Here is a 5,004-nt window from a genome sequence, read left to right on the forward strand (position 1 = left end):
CGCTTGGCCTCTCCCCGACCCAGGGCCACTTGGGCTCACCCGGGCCTAGGTGCACGAGGCCTCACCCGGATCCAGGGACACACGGTCTCACCCAGACCCAGGAACGTTTGGCCACTCCCAGACCCAGGGCCACTTGGGCTCACCCGGGCCTAGGTGCACGAGGCCTCACCCAGATCCAGGGGCACATGGCCTCACCCGGACCCAGGGACGCTTGGCCTCTCCCAGACGCAGGGGCACGTGGCCTCACCCGGGCCTAGGTGCACGAGGCCTCATCCGGATCCAGGGACGCATGGTCTCACCCGGACCCAGGGACGCTTGGCCTCTCCCAGACCCAGGGCCACTTGGGCTCACACGGGCCTAGGTGCACGAGGCCTCACCCGGATCCAGGGTCGCATGGTCTCACCCGGACCCAGGGACGCTTGGCCTCTCCCCGACCCAGGGCCACTTGGGCTCACCCGGGCCTAGGTGCACGAGGCCTCAGCCGGATCCAGGGACACATGGTCTCACCCGGACCCAGGGATGCTTGGCCTCTCCCAGACCCAGGGCCACTTGGGCTCACCCGGGCCTAGGTGCACGAGGCCTCATCCGGATCCAGGGACGCATGGTCTCACCCGGACCCAGGGACGCTTGGCCTTTCCCAGACCCAGGGCCACTTGGGCTCACCCGGGCCTAGGTGCACGAGGCCTCATCCGGATCCAGGGACGCATGGTCTCACCCGGACCCAGGGGCGCTTGGCCTCTCCCAGACCCAGGGCCACTTGGGCTCACCCGGGCCTAGGTGCACGAGGCCTCACCCGGATCCTAGGACACATGGTCTCACCCGGACCCAGGGACGCTTGGCCTCTCCCAGACCCAGGGCCACTTGGGCTCACCCGGGCCTAGGTGCACGAGGACTCATCCGGATCCAGGGACGCATGGTCTCACCCGGACCCAGGGACGCTTGGCCTCTCCCCGACCCAGGGCCACTTGGGCTCACCCGGGCCTAGGTGCACGAGGCCTCACCCGGATCCAGGGACACATGGTCTCACCCGGACCCAGGGACGCTTGGCCTCTCCCCGACCCAGGGCCACTTGGGCTCACCCGGGCCTAGGTGCACGTGGCCTCACCCGGATCCAGGGACACATGGTCTCGCCTGGACCCAGGGGTGTGTGGGCTCTCCCAGACCCAGGGCCACTTGGGCTCACCCGGGCCTAGGTGCACGCGGCCTCACCCGGATCCAGGGACACACGGTCTCACCCAGACCCAGGAACGTTTGGCCACTCCCAGACCCAGGGCCACTTGGGCTCACCCGGGCCTAGGTGCACGAGGCCTCTCCCAGATCCAGGGGCACATGGTCTCACCCGGACCCAGGGACGCTTGGCCTCTCCCAGACCCAGGGCCACTTGGGCTCACCCGGGCCTAGGTGCACGAGGCCTCATCCGGATCCAGGGACGCATGGTCTCACCCGGACCCAGGGGCGCTTGGCCTCCCCCAGACCCAGGGCCACTTGGGCTCACCCGGGCCTAGGTGCACGAGGCCTCACCCGGATCCTGGGACACATGGTCTCACCCGGACCCAGGGACGCTTGGCCTCTCCCAGACCCAGGGCCACTTGGGCTCACCCGGGCCTAGGTGCACGAGGCCTCATCCGGATCCAGGGACGCATGGTCTCGCCCGGACCCAGGGACGCTTGGCCTCTCCCAGACCCAGGGGTACGTGGCCTCACCCGGGCCTAGGTGCACGAGGCCTCACCCGGATCCAGGGATACATGGTCTCACCCGGACCCAGGGACGCTTGGCCTCTCCCAGACCCAGGGCCACTTGGGCTCACCCGGGCCTAGGTGCACGCGGCCTCACCCGGATCCAGGGACACATGGTCTCGCCTGGACCCAGGGGTGTGTGGGCTCTCCCAGACCCAGGGCCACTTGGGCTCACCCGGGCCTAGGTGCACGAGGCCTCATCCGGATCCAGGGACGCATGGTCTCACCCGGACCCAGGGACGCTTGGCCTCTCCCAGACCCGGGGCCACTTGGGCTCACCCGGGCCTAGGTGCACGAGGCCTCATCCGGATCCAGGGACGCATGGTCTCTCCGGGACCCAGGGACGCTTGGCCTCTCCCAGTCCCAGGGGTACGTGGCCTCACCCGGGCCTAGGTGCACGAGGCCTCACCCGGATCCAGGGATACATGGTCTCACCCGGACCCAGGGACGCTTGGCCTTTCCCAGACCCAGGGCCACTTGGGCTCACCCGGGCCTAGGTGCACGCGGCCTCACCCGGATCCAGGGACACATGGTCTCGCCTGGACCCAGGGGTGTGTGGGCTCTCCCAGACCCAGGGGCACTTGGCCTCGCCCGGGCACGGGATCCAGCGTCATCCGGGTCCAGGGGCACTTGGCCTCACCCGGACCCGGAGTCCGGCCTTACCTGGACCCAGGGGCATATGGCCTCACCTAGACCCAGGGACTTGAGGCCTCACTTATACCCAGAGGCGTGTGACCACACCCGAGCCCAGAGGCGCGCAACCCCGCCCGCACCCGGGTCTCAGGGGGGCCCCGTCTTCCCGATCCCAATTCCTGCCGGTCAATCCCCCCTCAGCAATTCCCCTGGCCATCCTTCCAGAGCTCCAGTATGGCTGCTGCAGAACTCGTCGGGCGGCGGCTCGGCGAAGCTCCGGTGCACCCGGTGCATGGCGGTGGGCCAGTCTGGCGTCGCTGCGTCGGCCCTTGGGTCTGCATCGGTGGCCGGTCGCCGAGCATGCGCACCTGGCCGCTTCCGGGGCGTTGAGATTCTTGACGGACTCAGAGGTCAGCAAGCGCGGAGTCTCCCACCCCATGTCTCATAGGGGTTCATCTGTCCGTGCTTGGCTGCCAGTGGAGCCGTCCCCTCAGCCGGAGACCGCCGGGGGAACTGCGCCGAGCACGTTCCAGGCCGCTGTTGTATCGCCTGAGCCATAGTTCTTTTGTGTCGCCTGAGCCGTAGTTCTTAAAGTGTGGTCTTTGGGTCACCGGCATCAGCATCATCCCACATACCCCTCTTTTATTCTAGTTGTAGAGCATCTACTCAGCCAGCCCTATGGTGGTCTTGGATGGTGTCTGCTCTGCTCTCTTGTCGTAGTCTCAAAGTTGTTGTGGTAGGCAACAATCAGGCTTCCGCCCTATGCCTCCATCTTTGTCCTCCTTTGTATAGTTAAGTCTTGATTGTTGTTGGTGTCACTGGGGGGGCTCTCTTTGTCTATAAAGGAAGAGTTGCTGTGCAGGAGACACGTTTATGGGCCGGGTCTTGGTGCAGCAAAGCTTTGGCGCTTACTGAATATTCCCGTTGAATGTGTCCCTTATGCACGTGGTTGAAATCTGGTGTCATCTCCCACAGACCACTAGATGCCCTCGTTTCTGGGTCTCCAATGGGGTGTAGATCAGCTACTGCCTTAGGCACTCAGCAAGGATTACAGCAAAAACTGTAGTTTCTTCCTCCTGTCTGAGTGGCCCTGGAGCAGTCCGACTAGAACAGCAGATCATCTGGTCCGCTGCCAGAGGGCAGGCCACCCACATGCATAAGCCGTTGCTTGGGGCGCAGGTGTGCCTGCGAGACTTGCGGGGCAGGTCTTCAAAACGTGTGGGGCGGGTCCCAGGGCGGGGCGGGGTCTCAGGGCGCCCACAGGCCATGGTGCGGCAAGCCTAGATGGCTGTGAGTCTGGTCCTTCTGCCTTCCACGTATCTAAGTCCCCTCGTTCCGCACTCCAGCGCAGCAAACACTGATTGCTGAGCGCACCTCCGCAAGAGTCCCGCCTCTCCCCGCAGGCATCTGGGTCTCCCGGGGTTCGCCAGAAGATGGGTTTCAGGGTGATGGAGAGCCAATCTCCCCTAGGTTTGGAACAAAAGCCCCTGTCCCCCGCAACCAGCCAGACCCACGCACCTCCATACCTCATCCCCTCCGATTTCGCTGGGTGCGAGGCAACAGAACAGCCTCTAACCTCCGCCGCCATCTTTTTCAAACTTCTCAATCCGTACCTCTTAATCCCTTCATTTCAGTCAACTCTACTGAAGTCTAGCGCCGCCGGGAGGTGCACGGAGAGGGTGCCCGGGCTTCCGTCCGGTGCGCGCGTCCCGCGAAACCAGGCGCGCGAGGGCCGCGCGGCTGGGACGGGCGCTGGGCGGCCGCCGAGCTCCAGGCACCGCCATCGCCGCGTTCTGGACGTCGCCGCCGCGGCGTCCCCCCAATTTATACTTCTTAAACCCTTGAATTCAGTCAACTCTACTGAAGTCTAGCGCCGCCGGGAGGTGCACGGAGAGGGCTTCCGGGCCTCCGTCCGGTGTGCGGGGCGCGCGGCCCGCGGCACCAGGCGCGCGGGGGCTGCGCGGCGGGGACGGGTGCTGGGAGGCCGCCGGGCTCCGGGCACCGCCGCTGCGGCGGCGTCCCCAGCGTCCCGGGCCGGGCGGCCTGCAGGGGCGGCGGAGTTGCGAAAGTGAGTGAGTTTCCCAGGGTTTCGCCCGGAATGGGGTTCAGTGCAATCGGAGCCGGTGCTCAGCGCACTCCGGAGCCTTTATCTCCTTCCTGCCAGTGAACTCCGGCCAGGTCATCAGCCGCCCCCTCCTCTCCGGTTCCATCCTCCCTGCAGGCGCGTGTGCTCGTGTCTCCGCCCGTTTCTCCATACCTCAGGCTTTTACGGCTTCCCCGACTGTCCCCGTGGCCTTCTCCTTCCCCCCAGCTGTGGGTATTTCAGTCCGCCAGCTCTCCTGTGGTTCTGGACGATGTCCGTTCTGACCTCTAGTTGTATTTTTGAAATTGTTGTGCCCGGCTGCAGGTTAGGTGTTTAACCTATGCCGCCATCTTGGTTTCTCCCTGTATACTCTTTTATATCCTGTTCCTTTGCCAAATTCATTTATTAAATCTAGTAGTTTTTTTTGGTGGAGTCTTTAGGGTTTTCTATGTACAATATCTTGTCATCTGTGAATAATGACAGTTTTTTCCCTCCTTTCCCATTTTGATGCCTTTTATTTTTTCTTCTTGTCTGATCATTGTGGCTAGGACT

This window comes from Eptesicus fuscus, chromosome 2, assembly GCF_027574615.1.
Source record: "Eptesicus fuscus isolate TK198812 chromosome 2, DD_ASM_mEF_20220401, whole genome shotgun sequence".
Taxonomy (NCBI): Eukaryota; Metazoa; Chordata; class Mammalia; order Chiroptera; family Vespertilionidae; genus Eptesicus; species Eptesicus fuscus.